The 15,407-nt window shown below is 41.8% G+C and overlaps 1 non-coding gene across 1 annotated transcript; it reads right to left on the reverse strand.

Moving 5' to 3' along the window:
• Positions 1–12,384: 12,384 nt before the first annotated feature.
• Positions 12,385–12,466, reverse strand: trnaf-aaa (transfer RNA phenylalanine (anticodon AAA)). Its single transcript has one exon. It is a non-coding gene; the product is annotated as a tRNA-Phe (tRNA).
• Positions 12,467–15,407: the final 2,941 nt, after the last annotated feature.

A 15,407-nucleotide genomic window follows, 5' to 3' on the forward strand; every position in this document is an offset into this window, starting at 1 on the left:
CTTTAACGAAGAGCATAATGAAGGTCATAAAGGTCATAAACGATATTAATTTTGGAACATCAACATATTATGTAAACTGTATGTTGCTGTTATTGGTATTTTAAAGAAAAAATACTGTAAAATCTTGGGTTCGGCACAATGTTTCAGGCATTCATGTGAAGGACAACAGAGCTTTCACTGGCCGATTATCAAACTTTATGGATAAAACAAAAACAAAAACTATCCGACCAAGCCAGAAGAAGACAAAAAGAATAACAGAAACAGCGCGAGCCTGCATTCTCACCTCAACCGTCCACACCACACTTTTCCCTGGGTCAGAGATTAAATAAAACTTCACTCGCACCAAACAAATTACCACACACTGAACACTGAACATGTTAACCCAAATATGTCTCACAATACTTTTATGGTACATTACTTTGCTAAAATGTATTTAAAAATAAAAACAATTACAAACGCCAGCAGAGAGAGAGACACACACACAGTTCTTCATTGTCAAAAAGTAATTGTTTTTTACTTTGTCAGCACCCAGACAAACACAAACGCGTTATTAATTAAATGCTTTTATTCATTCTTAATCGAACTCACAAGTTGTCATCTGCTGTTGAAGCTCTGTGAGACTAGACTCACACATGGCTAGACTTGACTATTTAACCATGAGATTATGTTTATGCCGTAGCCGACCGCTACGTTGCCCTCGTGTTTGGGGTGCTTATCATTCTCAGTGCATAACAAGGAAGATTAATAAACTGTAAGAGGACCAGAGGGAGGGTCATCCAGGACAGGTATTTTAGGAACGATCTGCTCACTGTACTTGACTAAGACCTGACCAAGATGGCCGCTAAGAGAAACCAGCTGACCTGCAGGTGGAAAGGGCTCAGGCTGAAAGACAACGAGACACAGGTGGGTCTCATCAGGAAACAAAATATATATGCCCCGGAAACAGTGAACCGGCGCGGAAGCCAGTAGGTGAATGCGTGTTGGAGAAGATAGGGGAGTTTGGTTGGAGTGAATAAAGATTTAAGGACAACGGATTTTCGGAATAAATAAAGGATAACGGTATACGGCTTGTGATTTGGACTCGACGCGGATTTGTTGGATTTTACGAACTTTTGGAACACGGACTGAACAAGGACAGAGAAAACGGATTGCGGACTGGTTTGGAAGACGGACGAACGAAAGAAAAGGAAGAAACCTCATGAAAATAAAAGTAGAGTTTGTGGTGTGAGTACTTTCATACATATTACATTTATCTATTCCCCCGGAGACGCCACAAAATGTTGGAGGATGCGGGCAACCGCTGATCGTGACTAAGACTTGTGGAAATAAAAAGTTGACTTATTTTTTTTTCCTCTTCTTCTCTCGGTTTGGGTAAGAACTCTTGCTAAGAACAATGGAACAATTAATACAACAATTGTCCCAAGCCACCCTAACTCAGTTCCACGCTTTAAAGACACAACAAGAAGCCATACAGGCACAGCAGGAGGCTAATAAGATTCAAACGGAGACGAATCAACGAATTATAGAAGAGCAGAATTTGGTGAGAGAGGAATTGCAAAGATTAGGAGAAGAAATTAGACGGTCCTCGGTAACAGGGGGAGAACCCCGTAAGATGGAAGAAATTGGGCTTCAAAAGATGTCGGAGCTCAATGATGTAGAAGCATATTTAACCACCTTTGAGAGAACAGCTGCCAGGAATGCATGGCCCAGAGAGCAATGGGCAGGGAGAGTAGCGTCTTATTTAATTGGGGAAGCCCAGAAGGCTTATTACGATTTAAAAGAAGAGGATGCGGAGAACTATGAAACTCTAAAAAAGGAGATTTTGGCGAGATTAGGGGTAACCATGGAGATAAGAGCAGTCCGGTTCCATAACTGAAAGTATCAAATGGACAAGCCCGCCAGATCTCAGATGTTTGACCTGATTCATCTGGCGAAGAAATGGCTTCAGCCAGAAAAACTAAACTCGGGGCAAGTGGTAGAAAGAGTAGTATTGGACCACTTTGTGAGGAGTCTGCCTGTTCACTTGAAAAGAAAAGTGAGTGATGGGGATCCCCAGACCTTAGACCAGGCTGTTGATTTAGTGGAGCGACAGCATGCCACAGAAGCCTTGATTAAGGAAGAGGAGAGGAGGAAACCTGAGAGTTCAGGGAATGGAATGAGGTCACTGAAGTACCGGGACCATCGAGATCCTCCTCAATTTAAAACATCTTTTCAGAAAAGATTGGTTCAAAGGCCCCAACCATGGAAAGAGTCCCGTAGGTGTTTTAAGTGCCATAAAGAGGGACATTTGGCCAGTAAGTGTCCCAACTGGGGTGAACCTATGCAAGTGGACACCAGAGAGGAAGCCAAATGCAACTACCTCACGGCGAGCGTTCCGTCCTGTGAGGCGCCCCACATCGCTAAAATTAAGATAGGGGAAAAGCCTGTCGAGGCCCTGTTAGACTCTGGATGTATGGTGACCCTGGTGACCTCTTCAGCCCTACCTGAAGGAACCAAGGTCAGGCAAGCGGTGGGGATACCTATTACGTGCATTCATGGGGAAACTAAGGTGTATCCACCTGTGAAAGTTTCCATTACTACAGAAATGGGAATGTATACTTCAACTGTAGGGGTAGTTGAACAATTGCCTTACCCTGTGGTGTTGGGTCATGACTGTCCCCACTTTCTTCAAATTTTGAATACTGTCCAGTTGGCTAGGCAAGAACCAATCCCCTGTCCAGGAGATTCAGATGATAACACAGACTCCCCTGGAGAGGCGAACCAGCCAGGAGAAGGCTTGGAACTTGGAGATGAGTTCTTAAATATGGATTTACCAGACTGGGAGCCACCCGAACATCGAGGTAGGTTCGGAACGGCCCAGCTGGAAGATGGGAATTTAAGACATGCATGGGGACATGTGAGAAAAATTGAGGGGGAGTTATGTAATAATAATAGTCCCCTGAATTACCCCTACTTTATGGTAAAAAACAATCTCCTCTATCAGGTCCAGAAGAGAGGACAAGAAGAAGTGGAGCAACTTCTCATTCCCCGAGCCTACCAGTCGAAACTCCTCAGCTTGGCCCATAGCCACCTCTTGGGAGGACACCTGGGCGTGAAGAAAACGGCTGAAAGGCTACTTTCTTGATTTTTCTGGCCCGGAATATACAAGGCCATCGAAAGATATTGTCAGGAATGCCCAACCTGTCAGGAAACTGCCCCACAACCTTATTATAAAAACCCTCTGATTCCCCTCCCAATAATAGATACTCCTTTTGAGCGGATTGGTATGGACTTAGTGGGACCCCTGATTAAAACTACAAAGGGACATCAGTATATACTGGTGATAGTGGACTATGCCACGAGGTACCCCGAAGCCATTCCTCTGAGGGCAGCTACGGCCAAAAACATAGCTAGAGAGCTAGTGCACGTTTTCTCTAGAGTGGGAATCCCTAAGGAGATCTTAACCGATCAAGGGACTCCTTTTATGTCAAAGGTCATGCAAGGCCTAAGTAAGCTTTTGGGTATTCATCAAATCAGAACCTCTGTTTATCACCCGCAAACAGACGGTCTAGTGGAGCGCTTCAATAAAACCCTGAAAAGCATGCTGAGGAAGGCCATGCAAAAGGATGGCAAAAATTGGGATCAATTGCTCCCTTATCTAATGTTTGCTATCCGAGAAGTACCGCAAGCCTCGACTGGCTTCTCTCCTTTTGAGTTATTATACGCTCGGAGACCACGGGGATTATTAGACCTGGTCAAAGAGTCCTGGGAGCATCAGCCTTCACCATTACAGACTGTCATTGAACATGTGGAACAAATGAGGGAAAGAATAAACATTGTTGTTCCCATTGTGAGGGAAAATCTGGAGAAGGCCCAGGCGCAGCAACAGCAAATTTATGATAGGGGAGCTATAGTGCGAGAATTTCAGCCAGGGGACAAAGTATTGCTATTGGTCCCGACCCCGGAATGTAAATTCCTGGCCTCCTGGCAGGGGCCTTATGAGGTGGTGGAAAAATTGGGTCCAGTCACTTATAAAGTTAAGCAACCTGACAAACGAAGACAGCATCAAATCTACCATGTGAATTTACTAAAGAGATGGCATGGTGCAGAAGTTTTGCTCACCCACTTCTCCCCTGATCCTTTGGAAGAAGAAACGGGTGCCATCGCCGTGGGGGACCTGGCTCCGGCACAGAAGCAAGAATTACAAGAGTTCCTGTCGCTAAACAAGGATGTTTTTTCCCAAAGTCCTGGTTGAACCCACCTCATTCAACATAAGATTATCACGGAACCAGGAAAAAGGGTAAGGTTGGCCCCCTATCGAGTACCTGAAGCAAAAAGGAAACTAATTAAGGAAGAAGTAGAAAAAATGTTAAGAATGGGGATAATAGAAGAATCCCATAGCGAGTGGGCTAGTCCCATAGTACTGATACCCAAGCCAGACGGAACTATTAGGTTCTGTAATAACTTCAAAAGATTAAATGAGATCTCGTTGTTTGACGCATACCCTATGCCTCGTATAGATGAGCTAATCGAGCGATTAGGTAACGCCCGATATATCAGTACGCTAGACCTTACGAAGGGATATTGGCAAGTACCCCTAGCCGAAGAAGCTAAAGCCAAAACCGCGTTTGCCACCCCGGAGGGGCTATACCAGCATTGGGTCCTTCCGTTTGGTTTACACGGCACTCCTGCTACGTTTCAGCGATTAATGGACCGCATACTCAGACCTCATCGAGATTTTGCGGCTGCCTACCTAGATGACGTCGTAATTCATAGCATGACTTGGGAACAACACCTACTACACTTGGGAGCAGTAACCGGAGCTTTGCGGAAAGCAGGATTAACTGCTAATCCAAAAAAATGTTGTCTAGGGACCCAGGAAGCCAATTATCTCGGTTATACGATTGGGAGGGGAATGATCATGCCACAAGAACAGAAGGTACAGTTAATTAGAAACTGGCCTAGACCTTCTACAAAAAAGCAAATAAGAACATTTTTGGGATTAGCAAGCTACTATCGTCGATTCATTTCAGGATTTGCCGCCATTGCCGCCCCATTGCACAAAGACGAGTTGCCCTGAAAAAAATAAAATGGACAGAAAGGGAAGAGAGGGCCTTTCAAGAACTAAAAAAGACTTTGTCATCGCAGCCGGTCTTACAGGTACCTAATTTTAACAAAACATTCATGGTACAAACTGATGCATCGGACACTGGGATTGGAGCCATACTGTCGCAGGAAATTGAAGGATCAGAGCACCCCATTTTGTATATTAGCCGTAAATTAAGCCCTGCGGAGAAACATTATTCCACAATCGAAAAGGAGTGTCTTGCGATCAAATGGGCCCTGGATTATTTAAAATATTATTTATTGGGAAGACGATTCATCTTGTATACTGACCATGCGCCACTAACCTGGTTGTTAAGGAACATGGACAAAAATGATCGGATTACGCGATGGGGCCTTAGTCTCCAGAGGTTTCAGTTCCAAACCGTTTATAGACCAGGAAGAAAACAAGGTAATGTCGATGCCCTCTCCCGAATGCATTGTTTCTTTTCCAGACAGCCCGAGGACGGGGCTGATCTCAGGGGGAGGGTATGTAAGAGGACCAGAGGGAGGGTCATCCAGGACAGGTATTTTGGGAACGATCTGCTCACTGTACTTGACTTAGACCTGACCAAGATGGCCACTAAGAGAAACCAGCTGACCCGCAGATGGAAAGGGCTCAGGCTGAAAGAAAACGAGACACAGGTGGGTCTCATCAGGAAACAAAATATATATGCCCCGGAAACAGTGAACCGGCGCGGAAGCCAGTAGGTGAATGCGTGTTGGAGAAGATAGGGGAGTTTGGTTGGAGTGAATAAAGATTTAAGGACAACGGATTTTCGGAATAAATAAAGGATAACGGTATACGGCTTGTGATTTGGACTCGACGCGGATTTGTTGGATTTTACGAACTTTTGGAATACAGACTGAACAAGGACAGAGAAAACGGATTGCGGACTGGTTTGGAAGACGGACGAACGAAAGAAAAGGAAGAAACCTCACGAAAATAAAAGAAGAGTTTGTGGTGTGAGTACTTTCGTACTTATTACATTTATCTATTCCCCCGGAGACGCCACAAAACATAAACATAATCTCATGGTTAAATAGTCAAGTCTAGCCATGTGTGAGTCTAGTCTCACAGAGCTTCAACAACAGATGACAAGTGAGTTAGATTAAGAATGAATAAAAGCATTTAATTAATAACGCGTTTGCGTTTGCGTTTGTCTGGGTGCTGACAAAGTAAAAAACAATTACTTTTTGACAATGAAGAACTGTGTGTGTGTGTCTCTCTCTCTGCTGGCGTTTGTAATCGTTTTTATTTTTAAATACATTTTAGAAAAGTAAAGTACCATAAAAGTATTGTGAGACATATTTGGGTTAACGTGTTCAGTGTTCAGTGTGTTGTAATTTGTTTGGTGCGACTGAAGTTTTATCTAATCTCTGACCCAGGGAAAAGTTTTATTTTTTCAAAGAAATGTTTGTTAAAAAAAAAGTCATGGCTCCAGCTGGATTTAAACACACAACATGTGATGAAGTCAGGAACCTAACCCACAGCGCCACTGGCAAGGTCGCATGTAAAGTGTTGAAAAAGCCCTACAGAAACAGTATCAACAGACATTGTACAGCGTGTACTATTCTTGTGTTGTGGTACATGAATATAATTATATCGTTATTAATTTCTTTAGATACGCGATTCCATATTACAGATGCAGCCATTCAAAATGCACGGTACAAACCCGCGGTACAGTAAACTACCCACAAGCCACCACAGGGCACCGCGGTAAGTGATTGGCTGGCCAAAATGACTGACAGGTGCACTCGTGGTGCATTGGTTGGTAGTGAAAAGATTTAATCATTTAATCTCTTTACTGTGCACATTTTAATCCGCTTAGTATTGAATATTTATATGGAATTTTACCACTAAAGGGAAATTTTAGTAGCTGAGCATAAAAAGAAGAGGAGCATAACGCATCTGAAGGTCATAAACGATATTAATTTAGGAACATAAACATTACTGTATGTACGTAAACTGTACTGTGTATGGCTGGTCTTGGTAGTTTAAAGAAAAAATACACACCAGTCTTCCATTTCTCCATAAACATTTTAAGCATGAAAGTGTTATGAAACGGTACCCAAAAATGCTATTGATGTATAGAATGAATTTTAATTTAAAATTATTTAACACGAAAATTAAGCTGTTTACATCTTCCGCCTGAGAACAGTCACCCGTTGCTAATCAACGCAGAAACACAGCCACTAACTAGCAAAGAGAGGACATTAGCTAGCCAATATGATAAAGAAATAAATTATTATTTTGTTTATTTCTTTTGCACTTTTATTTGAACATTTCCATCGATTGTACAAGCACTTGAAAACTGTCCAATCCCTAGTTCATCAGGCATTTTCTTTTACGTTGCGGGCATTCTCCCGGTCTGGTGCCGGTCTGTGTCTTCTAGGATATAATGCCAGCGATTTTTTGTTAAATTTGGGTTTCCAATAACGCCGCAGCAAACTCTTGTTTTTATGTCCACTATAACAGACAATCTCCTTTGCTTTTAACCGAGCGTTTAATAATTTCCTAAAATGAAAATGATTTACTTTATTTCCCTCACGGGATCAATAAAATTATCTATCATCTATCTACATAACCTATGGGACAGAATTCTTGGTTCTCCCTATACCAGAGATTATGGTAGGGCTTCAGAATGGTGATTGGCTGACACCATCTGACACCCCTCTGATTGGAGGAAAAAGACGTACTGGTTTGCTATACATACTGTACCAGGAAGAGGATTTCTTTCTATTCGAATCGTGTATTTTAAAAGTTTAATTAAGAAGTAAAAACCTTACAGCATACACAGATTTCTAAACTGATCAGGAGGAAGAAAAATCACCCGTGTTTCGTCCATAAAAAGTGGTTATTAACTATCGAAACCTGTTTTATTTATTTTATTTTTATTTAGATTAAGAGTTCCCGTCACCCCCATTCCTATTTAAATCACAAACCCGTGTTTAATTAAATGTCTTTTAACGTAAATCGTTATCTTTGTCTTATGCATAATAATGTTCACCACTCTGTCCAGCAAATTAATAATAAACTTTATTTTATATAGCGTTTTAAACGAATAAGTATTTAGATCGCTCATAAACCTAATCACTTATTCTGCATAAACACTCTCTCTGAAAATGCTTTTTCTTTTTATTTAGGCTCAGATTTCAACTATAGATCGTATTATTAATAACCATAATAACGACCAACCAACAAAAACAACCATATAAACATAATACCAACCAAAAACATAGATAACAACCACAATACAAAATCAAATATATTGTAACGCTTACGGCCGACAGGTACTGTGTAAGAGCCGGCGTACCAGAGCAGGTGACGTCACCGCCCTTCCCTGTGATAGCAGGACCACAGCTACTGGGCTGTGGAGAGATCTCTCTTTAGCTCACGGGGCTAGGTCGCTGCAGAGAGACGCGGAAGTCCCGGGTTCGAGCCACCTATACTTTGGGCCGACCAGATGCGGCAAGGGCGCCCGCCTGAGCCCCCGTTGCGTTACAATATCAAACCATTAAACTCTCTCAAATTCCTCCAATTATCATAACCCCGCCCCTTATGCAAAACCAAACCCTCCTCCCATCCCAGTTTATCCTCTTTATCATAAACAAAATCCACCTTAATTCTCAACATAAAGCATTACACAAAATCAATACCTCAACACTCCATACTCAACAACGATAATTCACAAACAGCCAGAACATGTAACTCCACATTCCCAAATAGACCTAATTTCCCCGCCCCTTATGCAAAACCAACATCCCTCCCCTGTTCTCTCTCTCCGCTGGCATTTGTAATTGTTTTTATTTTAAAATAAATTTTAGCAAAGTCATGTATTTTAAAAATCTTAAGATTTCTACATTTATGTCTTTATTTAGTGGTTTCATTAGTGACAAAGGCTAAACTTTCTTGGAAAAATGTCTTTTATGTAAACCATGTTTGCTATTAATTCATTTAGGGCTAGAATATGTTCATTGTCTTCCAATGAAAGAAGGGTTCCTTTCGCCGTAGTTGGGAGACATTAGAAGCTTGCCACTCCCAGACTGTTACACCAACGTATTAGCATGTTAAAGCGATTTCATTGAGGAGCCTAGCTTTCTTAACTAGTAAGTACTGTACTTACTGGGTTTTTGAGGGCGGGAGGTGTCTTTCGCTGGAAATCTCGCCCCCTTCTACTTTGAAAATACCTGTGAAACCGGTTTAATTCGTCACAGCCAGCACTCCCGCAGAGAGGGGGGTTGTACTTGCAGTGTATCGGTATACAGTAGATGGGAAAGCCAGAGCCGACCGCTACGCCGCCCACGTGTTATGCTCTTCGTTAATGTCTAAACCGGAACACATCATTATATCTCATTTTGTATTTCTTAAAAAAAAAAATCATTTGCCCAGCCTAACAGTATTGTTGTTATTGTTTTTAACCTGTAAAGCGCTTTGAGGAGCCACCTTTAAAGGCGCCATATACAATAAAGTTCATTATTATTACTATTGTTAATTTGCTGGACAGAGAGGTGAACATTATTACACAGAAGACAAAGATAGCGATTTACGTTGCATTGTGCATTGTGCTGCTGTAATACAGTTTTAAATAATTAAAAGTCTAAACAGTATCAGCTTTTTTTATGGGTTTTAAATAAAGGCGATTTAAACGCAATTTAAGTCAATATAAATGTTTATATTGTAACGCATAGGTGACTATTCATTGTTATTAAAATGACTTAAATTCGATCATGTTGTGATATTTAGAAATATACATTTGTTTGGTGCGAGTGAAGTTTTATTTAATCTCTGAGCCATACTGATTCTTATGGAAGCCAGTTTCTGCCAGGGAGTAAAAAAAAAACACACTATGGTATTCTCTCCGATGCAGTGCAGTTAAAAACATATCTCTGATGCTGTTCCTAAATGAATATCGTTTATGACCATCAGATGCTTTATGCTCCTTTTCTTTTTTCCAGTGGATTGAACAGGGAGAGGCATTTCATGATGTACTTTTCACTGATGAAACAACAGTGGCTCTGGAACAGTTTTCAACCATGTCGTTTTATAAAAAGGGAAGATATGTGAACAAGCAAAACCCAAAACAAACATGTATGCCATACGGCGTACGCATTACTAAAGCTAAAAGTTTAGCCTTTGTCACTAATGTAACCACTAAATAAAGACATATAGAAATCCCTACGTTACAGACTGTATATGGCTGGTATTGGTAGTTTAAAGAAAAAATACACACCAGTATTCCACTTTCACAGAAAAGGTTAAAAGACTATCACTTTTCACAAAGTATATAATCCTAATATGGTCAGAAGGAGCACGTACAAACGTTTCCCAAATAACAACATGTAAGACTTTGATGCTTAAAATGTTTAGGGAGAAATGGAATACTGGTGTGTATTTTTTCTTTAAACTACCTAGACCAGCAATATACAGTGCAGTTTACATACAGTAATATGTTTATGTTCCTAAATTAATATCGTTTATGAGCATGTGAAAGGCATGGTGAATCGGAGATTCTCAAGAATTACTTTGTATGATTGGAAACGAATGCGTGATCGGATCAACTAAATGCTGTGGTGTTACTTTTTGTCAATGAAAAAATAAACTCTTTTCGTTTACAAAGATGGTTACAAAGAATGTGGACCAGGGTAATATTTTGAGCTTACAGCTTGTCCAAGGTCATTCATTATTAATACTATTAGTAATATCTTCGGTAAAGACTTTGATGCATAAAATATTCCTGCATAATTAAAATATTTATAATAAAGGTGGTAGGTTGTGTACTTTTGTCCAAAAGAACAATTTTGCTTTTATAAAAGATACTGCCTTTTTAATGTTTAATGATTAACATGCTGTAATACGCTGTTTAAATTTAAAAGTCTAAAGAGTATACAACTTAAATTCTTAATTGAATAAAGATTGTCCCTCAGCAGTGATTCGAAACTGACGTTTTCTGGTGACAGCTCAAATGCTGTACAGGAGAGGTTAACCTTTATTAGCTCCACCTGGCGGTTTTACAAGGTGATTCCGGATACTATTAACATAATCTAATTTGCATACGTTATGATGCGGTTTACTGTGACACGCCCACCATGTTATACCGCAGCATACCCCGCTTGTTTTGAATGGCTGCATCTGTATATTCCCTTTTAATCAAATTCTAAAAGTATGCTTGTTGCCTCCGGTATCACGTTAGTTAAAGACTTCGATGCTTAAAATGTTTAGGGAGAAATGGAATACTGGTGTGTATTTTTTCTTTAAAGTACCGAGACCAGCCATATACTGTATGTTTATGTTCCAAAATTAATATCGTTCATGGCCTTCACACGCATTACAGTATGCTCCTATTCTTTTTATGCTCAGCTACTAAGATTTCCCTTCAGTGGTAAAATTCCATATAAATATTCAATACTAAAACAGGCACAGTAAAGACATTTAAATCTTTCTACAACCGACCAACGCACCACGAGTGCCCCTGTCGGTCAACCAATCACGTACCGCAGTATATTGCGTCATCGCGCGTCACGATCCGCGAGGCCGTAGCCAATTACCTCCGGTACGTGTCAGTGCCGCGCACTTTGAATGGCTGCATCTGTAGTCCACATGAAAGGTAGAAATATTCTCTTGTCTGTCTCTTGTTTGTATATAACTGAATGTCCCTGACAATGTACTGTTAGTTTTAATTTAAGAATGGCATTTGTGTTAAAATATGCCAGATAAGTTTATGTAACTGCTCATGTGACACTCAGTTGTAATTAGTCAAAAAATAAACTTGAAGAACAGCTGCAGGTTTGAATCTGAACATGTATCAGATTGCAGCGCCTTTTACTTCCATTGACAAATGATAGAGATTCGAAGAGAGATCCTTCAGACCAGCAAGCAAACCCATGGCTATTTCGGTTTTCTATCTAGGCAACGTCGGTGTCTGCAATAGCATAAATGAAAGCGTTATGCAATTTCTGCGGCTACATTTGTTGCACTTCATGCGCAGTGAGAGTGTTTCTCACACCAAATAAAAAGTCAACAATTAGCGATCAGGCCTTCTCCTCAGTTAATACACTGAAACCCTTTGATGTTAACAGTTCTTTACAGGCGTGCTTTACAAGAACCTATCGTGTCGGTTCTTTAGGTTTTCAAAGGCATAAGTAGAACACCGGTCGTGCGAACACAAAACGTGTCGTTATCTGAAGAATTGATTTCCATGGCACAGGGTCCAAGCGATTTAGCGTTTTTATAGTACCAGAAAAAGGGGAAGCGGCACTTTGCCTTTGCTGCGCAGGCATACGGTGACGTACGGCAGACGCCGTAGTCGGCAGGATTCAAAACTGCGCGGGGAATCCCCAACAGATTTTTAGTCTATCGCCTTAACCACTCGGCTACGACTACAGCAAGCTCTGCTGCCGCTGCATTGCATTCCTCCTACAATCTAACATGGAGTGCGAGGTGGCTGCGGAAACCTTTTCAAAGTCGCTCTCTGTTCAAAAAAAATGTTTGACAAAATACATGCCGGCAGACAGATACGCCTCAGAGGGTTTAAGGGCAGCTTCACGTTCGAATGATCAAGTCAAAATGCAACTTTGGCAGACAGATAAAACATCAACAAACGAGAAATGTGGACAAGGATTTTACAAGCTGCACCACACTGCACTTTGAAAAGCTTTTACATTAGTGTTAGACGCGGGAATTGCCTTTGATTTACGCGCTTACGAAAGCCCTCAGCTCCTGAAGTTGAATATAATGCCGTTACGTGTCGAAGCAGTATTTTACGTCATCCTACCACTGCAACACGGGGCATATATGGAAATGAGCACACGCTACGAATCGTCTCAATCACTACCTAGAGATGTAAGGCGCATTGAAGGGTGCACCCCCATCATTAATCGTTGCGCGTTTGTGAAAGGAAAGCTCTTGAGCAGTCTTTGAAACAGTTCGGATGAAACACTTGATTGCTTCCATGTGCATCTGGAATTGATTTCTTATTTTCATTTCACGCCGCCCAAAGCATTTCTAAAACAGGAGATTCGCGTTTGGGAATGCGTCCTGCTGTACAAATAAAACTGGTCTACGGGTCTGAAACCTGCTCCACGGAAAACACTTTTGTTGCGCTTTTGATTGTACTGTATAACGTCTAAAGGAATCACAAACTATTTGAGAGGCCATCATTCCAGGGGGAACTGACAAAGTCTATCTCTAAACACCTAGCGCAGTTTCTCGAGAGACTGTCAAAAATTGCTTTCTCCGTTTGCGTTGCAAGTAAGTGAAAGAGCAGTCTTAACCCAGAGCCACTTGGGAGCAGTGGCACGTAAATACTGTTCAATTCAATTCAATTCAATTCAAGGTGCTTTATTAGCATGACCGATGAGTACAATCAGTGTTGCCAAAGCAAATAAAATAATACAATTAACATAGAACAAAACATAAAATAAAATCTACAGACATATTACAGACATTTACAACAGAGACATGTCATAAAATATTTACATATACTGTAAACATATTGAGCATTATTGGGAGACAGGCTCACTGTTCCTCAGGCTGTGACAGGAGATCACATACTGGGCTGCCAGTTCAACTGAGTTCCCTCCTCCCTCTCCCAGTAGGATTGGGACCCGTTGTGATCTGGCAGGTGTGGGATCTCTGGGACTAGATTTCTGAATTTAGAGAAGGATGTTTCTCTAATCCCAGAGTATCTGTCACAGTGCAGTAGGAAGTGCATCTCTGCCTCTATTTCTCCCCGCTGGCAGTGGGAGCACAGCCCGTCCTCTTTGGGCAGCCAGGTCTGCCTGTGTCGCCCAGTTTCTATTGCCAGGCTGTGGTCACTGAGCCTTTACTTCCTCAGGGTCTGATTCTTTTTGTTGTTTCTTATCTTGGTCAAATATTCGGCTTGTGTGTATTGCCTGTTTAGGGTTCTGTAGCATTGCAGTTTATGTTGTGTTTGTGTGTGTGTGTCCCAGTGTGTGAGATATTGCTGTTTGGTCTGTGATGTGGTTGAGTCTGAGTTGTGGTGCTCTAGCAGTGCTGTCCTGATGCTGGTTAGTGTCAGTGTGGCTTGTGTCAGTGAGCCTCGGGACCAGCTGGCTCAGGGGGCTCTGTTTTGGGCTCAGCTCTTGGCTCAGCAGGGCTTTGTGGTGGTATGAATTTTGGTCACTGTTTTTTAGGTGTAGCCAATACTTTAATAATCTTTTTTGTATGTTTATCAATAGTGGGTACTGGCCTAATTCGGCCCTGCATCCGTTGTTAGGTGTTTTTCTCTGCACATGGAGGATGTTTCTACAGATCTCCATGTGCAGAGTTTCTGTGGGGTGTTTGTCCCATTGAGTGTACTCCTGGACTGTGAGGGGGGCCCACACTTCACTGCCGTATAGGGCAATGGGTTGGATTACACTTTTAAATATTTGGAGCCAGATTCTTGTTGGTGGGTTGATGTTGAAGAGCCTCCTTATTGCGTAGAATGCCCTGAGTGCCTTCTCCCTCAGTGCCTTCACTGCCAGGTCAAAACTCCCAGATGAGCTGATGGTGAGACCGAGATATGTGTAGCTGGATGTATGCTCCAATGTGTTGCTGTTGAGTGTGAATTTGTTCCTGTTTCCCTGAGGTCTGGCTTTCTTCTGGAAAACCATAACTCTGGTCTTGTCCAGATTGACTGTCAGTGCCCAGGTCTGACAGTACTGCTCTAGCAGTGCCTGGTTCTGCTGCAGCCTCTGTTCTGTGGGCGACAGCAGGACCAGGTCATCTGCATAGAGCAGGAACATGATTTCTGTGTCATGTAGTGTGAGACCAGGAGCTGCAGACTTTTCCAACATTCCTGCTAATTCGTTGATATAGATATTGAACAGTGTTGGGCTCAGGCTGCAGCCCTGTCTCACCCCACGGCATTGGGTGGAGAATTTGGTCCTTTTGTTTCCAATTTTCACTGCACATTTGCTCTCTGAATACATTGATTTAATAATGTCGTACACATTGCCTCCTATGCCACTTTGGAGTAGTTTATAAAACAATCTTTCATGCCAAATCAAGTCAAATGCTTTTTTGAAATCGACAAAGCAGGCAAAAATTTTTCCTTTGTGTTTTTGGTGGACGTGTTTGTCTATCAGTGTGTGTAGGGTGTAAATGTGATCAGATGTGCGGTGATCTGGTAAGAAGCCAATCTGACTCTTACTCAGGACATTGTGTTCGGTAAGGAAGGCCACTATTCGTGTATTTAGGATACTGCAGAATACCTTCCCCAGGTTACTGTTCACACAGATGCCCCGATAGTTGTTGGGATAGAGTCTATCTCCACTCTTATAGATGGGCGTGATCAGTCCTTGGTCCCAGGCCTCGGGGA

This window comes from Atractosteus spatula, unplaced genomic scaffold, assembly GCF_055471065.1.
Source record: "Atractosteus spatula isolate fAtrSpa1 unplaced genomic scaffold, fAtrSpa1.hap1 Scaffold_9, whole genome shotgun sequence".
Taxonomy (NCBI): domain Eukaryota; kingdom Metazoa; phylum Chordata; class Actinopteri; order Semionotiformes; family Lepisosteidae; genus Atractosteus; species Atractosteus spatula.